General features: G+C 46.9%; 1 protein-coding gene across 5 annotated transcripts in view; it reads right to left on the bottom strand.

Annotated features, from left to right (window-relative positions):
* PDE8B (phosphodiesterase 8B) overlaps positions 1 to 13,034 on the bottom strand; it is a 220,883-nt gene that overhangs the window by 61,103 nt on the left and 146,746 nt on the right. The gene's annotated exons all lie outside the window — the stretch shown is intronic.

Below are 13,034 nucleotides of genomic sequence, written 5' to 3'. Positions count from 1 at the left end.
GAGAAGACACTGAACGCTGCCTGGGATGACCTGTGTAGCGGGACAAAATCTGGCTGAGTGCTGGACTGTGTGATGCAGCCAGCAAGTGCAGCAGGGCTCCGAAAGAATCGTAAGCCACTATGAAGGGAACATTCCATGGGAGGGACCAGACTTCTAGATTGCCCTTTGGATATGCAGTGTACCTGGGGATCGGGAGCCAGGAGTACAGGGTGCAAGAAGCTGAGACTTCTAGAGTGCAGGCTCCACAGGGGTCACGGGAAGGGTAAAGGGTCAAGGGCTGGGACTTTAAGTCAGCAGGACAGACCTTATACACAACAGGGAGCCAGTGTACGTTTTTTTTTTTTTTTTTTTAAAGACAGAGCTTTGCTCTTGTTACCCAGGCTGGAGTGCAATGGCGCGATCTCGGCTCACCGCAACCTCCGCCTCCTGGGTTCAGGCAATTCTCCTGCCTCAGCCTCCTGAGTAACTGAGATTACAGGCACGCGCCACCATGGCCAGCTAATTTTTTGTATTTTTAGTAGAGATGGGGTTTCACCATGTTGACCAGGATGGTCTCGATCTTTTGACCTCGTGATCCACCCGCCTCAGCCTCCCAAAGTGCTGGGATTATAGGCGTGAGCCACCGTGCCCGGCCCAGTGTACGTTTTTAAGAGAGAAATAAGAGATCCAAGTGTTATCTTGGGAAGATGAATCTGGAAGGGGATGCAGGATGGATTGGTAGAGGAGAAATGGCTTTAATTCAGTCATTCTGGAGAAAATGAAGATGCTTCCAGAGGAAGAAGACAGATGGATCTGAAAGATCAAAGATAAAATTACACTTTCTTCTCTAAATGCTACTACTGAAAATGGGAGGCCAAAGGTTAAGACTTCTCCAGGGAATCAAATGATTTTCAACTTATCTCTTTTTCTCACATGGGACATATTAGTCACAAGGGCCACGCCAGCCTCATTGGCCCCAACAATCACACGCCAGAGAGATGGCCAAGGGAGCCAGTTCAGAACTGAGAAAAAGTGGGGGGCTTTTGTGAAGAGCGCTGCAAGTGCAGATGACTCAACCAGGTCTGTGACTCAGTGTTGTTAGAAGCCTTCGAAAAAGGGAGAACTCCCCAGGCTTCAAGTTGGTATTTCCACATCAAAGGTCAAGGGCATTTCCAGGAAGACTAGCTGGAAAGTGTACTTTGGGCCCCAGATTAGTTCAAACACAAAGGGAAAGGATAACTCTTCTGCACCAGCCACTCCTCGAGGGGTGACACTCACTGGCTGCGGCGTCTGCTTCTCTGCTCTCCACTACTGAACCAAGAGGAACGAGGGTACACGCCAGAAATTCATCACCACGCCGCTCACCTTCAGCAGCCGTGTAAGGAGAAAGTGAATTCTGAAGACAGTGGGGCAAGTTTCTCTTCCCTTTCCTTTTTGTGTAAAGATATTTGTTTTTATTTTTTTGAGAAAACAATGTTTTAACATACCCTCCTCTTTCTAAGTTTACAAATAACAGTCCACGTTGTCTGAAAAGAATTTTTGAAAGGTCCTTTTTTGCAACAGTTTTACCCTGTTGGCCCCAGAGAAGCTAATGAGTTGAGAGACCCCAAAGGGCCTGGACCTCCTTGGTTATCGTCAGCTTCTGCCTCTGGAGGGCCTATTTGGGCCTGACCTTGCACATTCTCTCGCACATTCTCTGCACAGATGCCCCAGGGGACAGCTGCACTGCAGTTCTCATAGCCTAAAGGGTGTTGGGTGGATTTTTCTAATTCAAATTGAAGCAGGAAACTATATAAATCCCACTCACACTACTGCTTCCCCTATCAAATCTCAAACCATAAAACATAATGTGGAAGAGAAATGAAAAAACCAACCAACCAACCAAAAACCTGTTGGCTGAATCAGATAACGGGGCTTGGGATATAGACTGCGGAATGAATTCTTGTTGCATTTGCCCCCAAGTTTCACTGTAATCAGGAAGTAAAGTGCCTTCAGGTCAGGCCCTGCAGAGAGAGGAGCTCTGGTGCCTGAAGCCAATTCCAGGAAAAGGGCTGACTGCCCGGGACGTCATCCACCCCTTCAGAAGCACTTCCTGTGTGTCAGGCTTTGTGCTAAGTGCTGGAAACATGGCTGACAAGACAGGCAGAGCCACATCCTCACAGTGCTCTCTGTGTTCAGACAGGGGAGCAGCCTTGCCCAGGTCAGCCTTCTCTTGGGCCAGTGCCTGCTCTGGAAGCCCATGCTATGCCCCATGCCCCCTGGCCCTCACACAGCCTGAGGAAGGGCACACACAGGCTCCTGTCTCTCAGAAACCACTTCTGCTACCCAAACACGTGGCTTCTCTCTGCCTGGATGCAAGCATTTATTCAATAGATATTTTCTTTGGCCAGGACCTAGGAGGCAGACAGGATGACAATGAAGGCATGGTCCCTACCTCTGGCAGTTCCACAGTGGCCTGGTCTTCCCTGTGAGAATTATACAAAGGCCATCCTTCTATCAGCCTGCCCTGACATGAAGTTTTTGGTCAAATCAGTCTTGTCCCCCTCCAAGGCGTCCAGCAGGAAAGCTCCCTAGGCTAACATAACCTCATGGCTCCAGATCTGATTCACTGAGAAATTTGGTAGTTCTCAACCTCAGCAGTACATCGGAATCCCCTGGGGTGCTCTCAGAATCCTCATGCCCAGACTGCACCCCAGACCCAATCTATCAGAGCCTCTGTTTTGGTTTTTTCTTTGATAATTCTCCAGGTGATTCCAATGTGCAGCCGAGGTTGGGAGCCACTGTGTTAGCCCCTCCACACGCCTGTCCTTTTAACACAGGTGCAGAAGGGGCTGCTGTTCCCTAGCGCCAGTGGGTGGATGTGAACGTTCCTCCTGTAGGGATTTCCACCATCAGACAGGTCCAGTGTTCCTCATGGATTACAACTGGCTTCTTACAACGCTGCCTTTTGCTTCCTTTGTAACTTGTGGGCCAAAGTCTGTGAATAGACTTAAACTCTTTCAACAGTTCCAGTGATCTGAAACCTTCTCACAAACCTCTACTAAACCCAAAGCAGCTTGAGAGCAGCCTCCCCTGTGCTTTCTCTTCGTTGTGCCATAATTCTGGTTTGTGTTTGCTATGAAAGTGCTCAATAGACACTCACAGAATGAACAGCTCTGGCCCCTTTCCTCCTCCCCAGACCCTCGAGTACATACGTTGCAGCTGTTCAGCCTCCCATCCCACAGCCATCTTGTTTGACTGACAAATAAAGAGGAAAGGTGCCACTGAGCCCGCTCCGTACATGGTGATTCTGGGTTTGGGGACAGTTGGTCAGGATGAGGAAATGCACACTTTCTTCAGTTTCCTGGAGCTGGGCTCTGAAATCTCACCCAAGAAAACCTAGCCTTCAGCAAATCAGGGTGAGAAGCGGACGGAAGAACACTCCAAATTCTTCCTCCTCCTCACTTCTTTTTCCAGCAATGGTACTGGAGGAGATCGTACTTCTTGAAATTTTGTTCTTAGAAAGTATTTAAATGAGACACCACATAAGCGAAGGCCCAGACGCTTGACTCCAATCTTATGTGATGAACACTGCTTTGACCATGGTAGAAATAAAGGATCCTATAGACAAAGAAGCAGATGGTGCAATGACTGGGTTTTAAGTGCAGATTGGCTGCATACCTCCAAAGTGTGGCAGAAAGATGAATTCTGAAATGCTGCAGTCAGAACTGACATTTACTACTCCATTTACATTACTGCATGACTAACCATGCCCTCTCCTGGATGAGGTGCTCCCACTGCCTTCAAGGAGCTATGCAGGTCTGGGTCTCCAGTTTTCCATAAAAGAGGCCCAGGCTCCTCTGCAGGGATGCTGTTAGCTACCTCACTCTCTAGCCTTCCACTCATGCCTTCAAGCTGCCTGCCTGCCACTCCCTTTCACGACATATCACATAAATAGGCCCATCCACATGGCATGATCTACTTCAGTTCAAACACCCACCAGGGGTGGCCGTGGACCCTGAAGCACCTGGAGGCAGGGTATGGACTATGGAAGAAGCCAGGCCAAGCCAGGTGGGCAGCTGAGCATCCAGGTACCAACTGTACCCTCAGCTCAGGCTCCCCTACTCTACACATCGAGGGGTCCAGCCACGCTTGATCATCTTCTCCTCTACTGCCTCTAGTTGCCTTTTCACTTTTGCAGAGGATTCCTCTCCCTACAATGACATATTCCTTTTTTTTTTTTTTTTTTTTTTGAGACAGAGTCTTGCTCTGTTGCTCAGGCTGGAGTCCAGTGGGGCAATCTTGGCTCACTGCAACCTCTGCCTTCCAGGTTCAAGTGATTCTCCTGCCTCAGCCTCCTGAGTAGCTGGGATTACAGGCATCTGCCACCATACCTGGCTAATTTTTGTATTTTTAGTAGAGTTGGGGTTTTACCACATCAGCCAGGCTGGTCTCGAACTCCTGACCTTGGGATCCACCCACCTCAGCCTCCCAAAGTACTGGGATTACAGGCATCAGCCACTACACCTGGCCTACAATGACATATGCTATCCATTGCTCAAACCCATGTCAGTCAACACCTCCTCCATGAAGTCATCCCCTCACTTCCCAAGCAAAGGAAACCTTTCTCTTACGAATTCTCCAAAGATGCACTTGTGCTTCTTTTATTTCCATATTGCTAACTACTTTAGGGTTACAATCCTGGTTCTGCCACATGCATCCTATGTGAAGCCTGGACAGGTTTCTTGACCATTTCAAGCCTCAGTTTCCTCATTTGTAGAAAATCGGAGCCTAGTATCTACCTCATGGAGTTGTGGTAAGGACTGCAGGAGTTAATGTATGAAAAGCACTTGGAGAGTAACGGATACAAAGTGTCAACATAGAAGGCATCTCACTTGGATCATTAAAACATAAGCTCTTCCATAAGCTCCGCTGCTTAAATCTTTACCAAGGGCATTCAGCAGCACCAGTGGGAAATGGGGACACAGGGACCAAGACACGATGCTGCCCTGGATGGTCTGGTCCAGCCAGGCAGTGATAGTGTGGTCGGCGCCAAATCCACTCCACAGTGGGGTGGAGGAGAGAGGTGGAAGGGGACAGTCATAGGGAAGGCTCCTGACCCGGGCCAGGGGAGCAAGAGTTGTCCAGGAGGACAGGAGGAAAGAAGAGCAGGCTAGACAGAGGGAGTGGCGCACAGAGGCATGGCCAAGCCTGGCATGTGCAGGGAACTATAAACAGCCTAGTGTGGCTTGGGAAGGTGGCAGAGAAAGCAGGGAGGAGTTCGTTCCTCAAAGATGCATGATGATGATTTAGTCAGTGATGAGGAACCACCGCTGAGCCCTTCAGAATGACTGGGGACCGGATAGGCTAGTAGTCAACAGTGTGCTGCTGAGGGTTTACCAGCTTGCTGAAAAAGCAAAGATAGCTGAACATCAGTTTACTATACATTTTACTGATATAAAGCAGAGGTCAGGAAATTACAGCCCAGGCCACAATTTAGCATATGGCCACACAGCACGTCGTGTACGCTCTTGACATTACTAACATGATAGTGAACTATAGTTATGTGCTTGGGGAGGGAAGGGCTGTACTTATTACTTCTTAAAAATAACATTTGCTTAATTGCATGTTTATGTAATTTAATTTTTAATAATGACTGGTTTAACAACAGAACCACATAATTCCAGAAAATTAAACAATCAGTTTTCACAGGTCAGTATAAATTGGCCACCTGTTTCTGTAATGACAGTTTCATTAGAACAAAGCCTTGGCCATCATTTATATATCATCTATGGCTGCTTTCCCACTACAGTGGCAGAATTGAGCTAAGTAGTTCTGCAGATACTTCAAGGCCTAATATTCTCTATCTGGCCCTTTAAGAAAAAAATGTCCCAGTCCCTAACATAAAGAATGTATGACACACAATTTCAAAATAATATTCAAAGTAAGGTACTCCTGGTTGTAGGTTCTATATCCATAGCCAATGGATTCCCACAAAATGCCTCTGCTGTTTTTTTCTGGACTCTTATATCAGCAACCAATTTATGGTCATAGTTGATGAATGAGTGGAGTCTTGGCATAAATGTTAGTTGATATTTTCATTTACATCAAAAAGTAAGATGAAAGGCAAATAACAAAGACGTATGTAGGAATTTCACTCATTTTTCAGTGATGTGAGCAATATCTTTGTTGAGTCAAGAAATAGTTCGTAAATACTGGAGAATCATTCTTGATATTTTTGTGTTATTCACAATAAAACTACTATAGACATGATACACACTTAAGTGTATCCTGTATTATTAACATTTGCTTCATCACTTTTTTAGATCTAGAAAAATCAATCAAAAATAAGTCCTGATTTGTAGAGTTGGCCAATTTTTTTGGTCTAAAAATACTCCCCTCATGGCTGTTTAAAGCTGCCAAAATGATGTCACTGAACATGGAGTTGGGAAGATGTGTGCATGGCACAGCTTTATCTGGCATTTCCATAATACAGATAAACAGACGTACAGAACGTCAAGAGCACGCATGATAGTAAAATATAGTTATGTGCTTGGGAAGGGATGGATTGTAAGTACTTATTTCTTACAAATAAAATTTGCTTAATTGATGCTTATATAATTTAATTTTTAATAATGGCTGCTTTAACAACTGAATCACAAAATTCCAGGAAACTAAACAATCAGTTTTCACAAGTCAGTATGAACTGGCCACAGCACACATTACAAGGAGGCAGAGAGAGTGGTCATGAGGCTCTGTGGGATAATGAGAGGTCATAATGGCTTGAAGGAAGTGGTGGTGGGGTGGTGGGGAAGTGGGCATGGAGCAGGAGTTGTTAAGAAGACACCACCTTTGGAACTAAGTGACTTCTAGGATGCAGGGGGCTCAGGAAAGCAAGGATACTAAAGGTGATCCCCAGGTTAGGGTGGGGGTGGCTGGGTAAATGGGGTCCCATTAGCTAAGCCAGGGATTCTATTCTAGCTAGAGCAGATGCAAGGAGTGACTTCAGTCTCATCCATCCTGTATCTTCCACTGGGCCAAGTGCCAGCAGGCACTACATGCTCACTGAATGGATGATTTAGGTTGAGCAAAATGCCAGATTCCTTCATGTGAGCTGAAGAATTTCTTCTGAGAAGTCAGCCACCAACTGTTGCCTTGGAAAAAGAAAATTCCCCACAGAGTGCTAATACCCGTAAGTGACCTAAAAGTTGGTAAATAAGGAAAACTTTAACAGAAGTGAGGCCTAAGGCACTGTAAAAGTCTCTTGGGCTCAATTAGTACAAGCTTCCAGAGTGAGCAGACTCTTGCAAAAGTCTGAATGACACAAATCATGTAGAAGTGCAATCTTTGGAACTTTAGTTCAACTTATGGGGAGAAAAACCCACCTCCCAAAGGCCAATATAATACTCCTCTTTAAATCCCAGTGCTCTTAAATGCATTAGAGATAGATAATATTAATTTTTAAGAAATAGCTCATCTATTTCTGTCTATCACTCATTACCAAACCTATCTTACTTTTCTTAAGTTAAATTATTTTTTCTCTATGTTTAAGCCTCCAGGACTGAGGCTCAGCTAAGGGTAGGGTGGGGGTCCCTGCTGAAGCTGGTTATTACTGGTGAGCAGGCATTACTGGTTTCACACAAAGAGACACTTTATTTGTAGCTCAGACCTATAGCTTCCTCTTCTCTGATTTTCCCAACCTCCACCTCCCACTTCTCCCCACCATGGACCACATGCCTTATAAACATCCATTGATGTAGCAAAGAAGACAGAATGAGAGAACAGATGGGTCAAAGAAACCCGATCACCATGCAGGGCAGACAACCCCCGACCTCTGTCCTGCTGGCCATGAGGCCAAGCTTCTCTGCCAGGGCGAAGGGCACCTGCGTCTACCTGAAACTCAGCAGCCTCTTCTCATATCATGCTCAGTGTAAGTGCACATGCCCAGAATGTTCTCAGTTGATCCTTTCCCTCACAAGCCAAGAGACCCCCTCTCAGCTTCAGACCCTCTGGGACTTCACAGAGCCTGGTGTGACCACCTCCAGCAGCCATCGCCCCCACCAGTTGTGAAGTTGTCTCTCCCTCCTCTAAGCCAAGACTTCCCAAGCACACAATCCTACGGCTGGATTCTCAGTACCCCTGCCCCGTTCCCTCCTCCCTACTGCCAGCCCCTGCTTGTCTTGTGCCCTCAGAACCTCCCTCAGTCCCTGACGTGTGGCAGGTATTCCATTCATGTCTGCTCAGGGCTTGGCTGTTTCAAACGTGGTTTCTCAGGAAAAAAAAAATGTGGTTTTGCAATATCGGAGGCCTTTCTTTAAATAGCTTCTTGTAAATATGTACTAAGGCTAAATGGAAAAATCTGGATAATTTTGTTTACTTGGTGGCTTTACCAAATACGTCAACAAATATTTCGGGACACACAAATAAGGTGCACGTGCACAAAGTCTGTATCATAGTAATATTCCAATTGCATAAAATCCATCCGAAATGTGACTAGCCACTTTCAGAGATAGCGGCAGTCATGCTTTCAGTTGCAGTAGCCTTTTTCTCCAATTTTTTAAAAAAGAAGTCACACTTGGATGTGTGCCTTGGAAGACTACAGAAACTATTCTTTGTAACATCATGTGAGACATCTATTGACTACATACAGATCAACTCTACGTGAAATAAGAATCCAGGACAAGACAGAAGCTGCATCTTTCATTTCCTATGCCATCCAAAGGTTATTGTGTTAAGGAGTAAAACTTAGTTTTCAAAATAATTTTCTGATGTTTATGGGGCATACATAGTAGGGATGATGAAAAGGCATCACCCACAGTCCCCACCCTAAGGTGAGAACTCACCCAAAGCAGCATAAGATTAATGATGCAATGGGTGGTGCAGATAAAAAGTGACCCTGCCCCTCTTTGCAGGGTAGAGACATGGACTGGAACGTTTGGCAGATTTCTTGGAGGGAGGAGAAGCCGAGTTGAGTCCTAAAGGACAGGGATGCAAGAAAAGGTCCACACCACTTAAAAGCATGAACAAAGGGCCAAATACTGGGAATTTAGGATAAATCAAAATTTTGTTTTTATCACTACCTAGCAATGAACAGAACCCAGTAAGTAAATCCATGAGGCTCTCTCTCCTCGTTCTTGCTCCCACCACTCTCTTCTTTCAGTTCTGCTGAGAATGCTGTGAGAAATTAGACTCTATCAGGGCTAAGGATCCTGGTTTGCCAGAAGCTGAAGGAGAAGGTCCCACATCATGCGAAGGCCCATTGGCCACACCACCCCTAGAAAGGAAAGAGGTGAGACAGACAGAAATGGGCAAATGTGGGGAGAGTAAAGGCATGAGGCAGTGAAGGCCAAGGACACATCCAAGAGAAGGCCAGCCTGGGGGTGGGAACCAGAATGAGCCACCGAGGGTCACGGGCAGCAGAAACCCATTGGGAGGATGGTCCAAGCAGATGTAAGGACTGGATGGGAAAATCTGTGGACTGTCTGGAGGCCTACAGAAGGCGACTGAAGGTAGAGTATGGATAAAAGAGAGAAGGCAAAAGAGGGAGAGAGAAAAGAAAGATGGCGTGAGGCTGCCTCTTTCCTTGAGTCCTTGGGTGCTTGTGAGTTCAGCTGGCTGTGAGCACAGTTCTGTGAGGCAGGACAGAAATCAGCCAAAGGTGCTTGGTGGAGCAGCCTGTCAGTCACACTCAGACTGCACACATCTCAGACAAGGGCCATGTTCCAGGACCTGCTGGGCTTGGAGAGAAGATCCTAGAGCCTGGTGAGAATGTGGGGCAGTCTCCTCTGTGACATGCTGGTGAAGCCAGGTTGTGCCAGGAAAAACAATCTTACTAGCTATCAACTGGTGGCTTTGCTCTGTTCTCACAAAAGGGCAGGAGGTCATTCTGACTGGGGGGGACTGACCATCTCCTTTAACCCACCATCTCAACCCATGGCTAAAGGGTTTTGAAGCATATGTGGTCTCTTTGAGAATAAGCCTTCTCCACTTTGCTGCCCAGACAACTTAGGGATGATGACTGTGTCTAACTGTCCACTGGCCCTAACTGGCTCCCATGCATCCCACTTCTGTTCAGTTTTCTCGGCCTGTGGTGTCCCCTTGCCCGAGTTTGCCCAATAGGGCATGGTACTCCCCACTGTCCACCAAGGAGCTCTACTAGAAAGTGAGACCTAACTTTCTGCAGCAGTTTGAGAATGATTGAAAGGGGCTCTGCATCTCCCCACAAAAACATTCTCTAAAGGTTTGCTTAAGCACCCATCAGAATGTCCTCTAGTGAAAGTAAAAGCCTCCTAGCTGCCTGGGAAACTGGTTACAGCATCGTTTCCTGTAACAGGCTCAGTGAGTCTGGGGCTGACTCATTGCTAGAAACAAGAGGATGTCTGTAGCTCATTAGAATCCCGTCACCTGCAAAAGGGCAGGTGAGGTGAATCTGTGATAGGATTTGGCAAGGGAGAGAAAGTTCAGACCAGGTCTGTCCAATAAAAATATTGTGTGAGCCATGTATGCAAACTACACATGTAATTTAAAACTTCTAGCAGCCACATAAAATGTAAAAAGAAGAGCTGATGGCTGGGTGCGGTGGCTCACACCTGTAATCCCAGCATTTTGGGAGGCCGAGGCAGGTGGATCAGGAGGTCCTGACTTGAGGTCAGGAGTTCAAGACCAGCCTGGCCAACATGGTGAAACCCCGTCTCCACAAGAAATATAAAAATTATCTGGGCACGGTGGCACACACCTATAATCCCAGCTGCTCAGGAGGCTGAGACAGGAGAATCACTTGAACCTAGTGAGCCGAGATCATGCCTCTGCACTCCAGCCTAGTGAGACTCTGTCTCAAAAAAAATAAATAAATAAAAACAAGAGCTGATATAATGTCAGGGCCCTAACCACCTCTTTTTTTCTCTGTGCAAGTATGACTCTTGGACCATGGTTGCAGATTCTTGAAATTCTGAAGTTTGAACCATGCATTTGCATTTGGATTTTGTCTTCATAAAAAGGCAAAAGCCTCAGGGGACCAAGGTCCTCATATTCACACCAGTATGTAGAGGCTGAGATAAATTTTGAGACAGGATGCAGAGGTTGGCACGAAGGCAAAAATAAGTGTATGAAGGAGAGAAGGGGCACTTCTGGGAGGTCAGGGCAGACTGTTGCTGGCCTAAGAAAATGGAACATCCAAGAAAGAAAATTATCTTCAAGAAATGAAGTCAGCAACCTTTTCCTGCGCAGGACCAAAGGGTAAATATTTAGGCTCTGCAGGCTATGTGGCCTCAGCTCTGCCACCATAGTATGAAAGCTGCCAGAGGCACAACACACAAAAGAGTGTGGCTGTATTCCAATAAAACTTTATTTACAGCACAGGCCACATTTGGCCTGTAGGCTCTAGTTTGTCACCCTCTGCTTTAGACAATACCTACAAATCCCAGATAGCCTCTTAGGTCCTGGGTTTTGAGCTTCTCCAGTGCTTGGTTCACACCTCCTCTGTGCTGTATTCCATTTATTCTGTTTACCCGTCTGTGGCCTCCCTGGCATCTGGGGCAGATGCATTGTGTCCCTAGTGCCAGCACAGAACAGGTGTTTACCTCATACCTGGGGAGAAAATGTGTGTGCAGAGGAGGGAAAGACAGCAGACAAACCTCACTGAGCATTTCCACCCTCTTGGCAAAAAGCTACAGGCTCATATAGGAAAAGGAATCTTTGCTGACGGCAAGCAGTACCAGGAGACAGCAGCCTGGCTTACGGCATTGCTCCTTGTTAAAATGCAAACCCACGAGCTGATTTTGACATCAGAGCTAAACCCCAGAAAACTGCGCCACTGGAACCACCTGCAGACAGGAGCCCTCCCCGGAACAGATCCCACTGCCATTCGCTGCAGCCTCCTTTGATGAGGAGGAGAAACACTGAAGCTAGCCAGAGGTATAAAAATGCTTTGTTATTAGAAAATCTAAATGTCTCTCTAGGCCTGTGCAGTACCATTAGGTGACGTCAATGGCTCAGGGTATCTGAGCTCTGCGTTTCCATTTTTCTCAGAGCAGCAGCTAATTCATGGTGGTAAAGGCGTTTCTATTTAGAGCCTCAGAAAAAAAGCAGGTGGCCCCTCACCCCTGCATCCTCAAGTCCTGTGCTAAGGGCTTGCTTGCTCTCCCAGTGGGGCAGGAGGACTTTACAGCGGGCAGGACGCCAGGACTGAGACATTCAGTTTCATCCACGCTAGCCAGCAGTTTGAGGGCCTACTACATGCCAGGCAGTGTGAGCACGCAGGACAGCACAGACCAGTGGCCCCAGTTTAGCACACAAATAGCTGTGAAAATGGTGGGGGGTGGTGATACAAAGTACAGAGGGTACCCTGGGGGCCTTCAGGAGGAAGGTGCTACTTAATGTTTCCTGCACCGGGCCATGAAGAACTGGTAGGATTTGGGCACATGGAGTTGCAGGGAGACTGGTGACAGGGAGAGTGGGGGTCCCTGTCATTAAGTGAGAAAGCGGGTAAGGAGGAGCAAGGCTGAGTTGGTGGGGGAAGGGGATGAACTGGACATGAACTATGCTTGGTCAATTTCTAGCATGAGAATGAATGAGCCCCAGTGGACCCATGTCCTCTACTGTGGCTCCGCAGTCCAGAAATGTTGGTCTGCACTGCTTGTGTTCAGAAGTTTGTCTCTAAAGAGACACCAGGTGTCCTGTCCCTCTCTTTCTGCCTACATTAGCTCTTACGAAGAACTCATTCTTTCTCCTGGTATGTTGCAATGTGGCTGTTGGAACACATTTTTTTCCCTATGAAAGGCCATTCTTTCCTTTGCCAGAGGTCTCCAAAGACTTGCCTCTCACACGGTAATAAGTGAAAACATCCTGATTTCAGATGAAATTCTTAGGGCTGGAGGAAGCATTTTATCTTGAACTATGTCTTTTAAAGAAGCACGTGGACATAGACCCTTTTGATACCCTGAGACAACCGACTGAAGATCCTCACTGCTCACTGGGCTCACCCCACTGTCTACTCACATCCCGTTGGTTCCAGTTGATGTCCAGGCCTGGCTGGGCTTCACCTTCTCATCCAGCACTTCACACATTTCTGCCATCCC

The sequence above is a fragment of the Aotus nancymaae genome, unplaced genomic scaffold, assembly GCF_030222135.1.
Source record: "Aotus nancymaae isolate 86718 unplaced genomic scaffold, 86718_ANA_hifiasm-v0.15.2.pri h1tg000014l, whole genome shotgun sequence".
In the NCBI taxonomy this organism is placed as follows: domain Eukaryota; kingdom Metazoa; phylum Chordata; class Mammalia; order Primates; family Aotidae; genus Aotus; species Aotus nancymaae.
The sequence above is the reverse complement of the archived record's forward strand: the minus strand, read 5'-3'. Positions and strand labels throughout refer to the sequence as shown.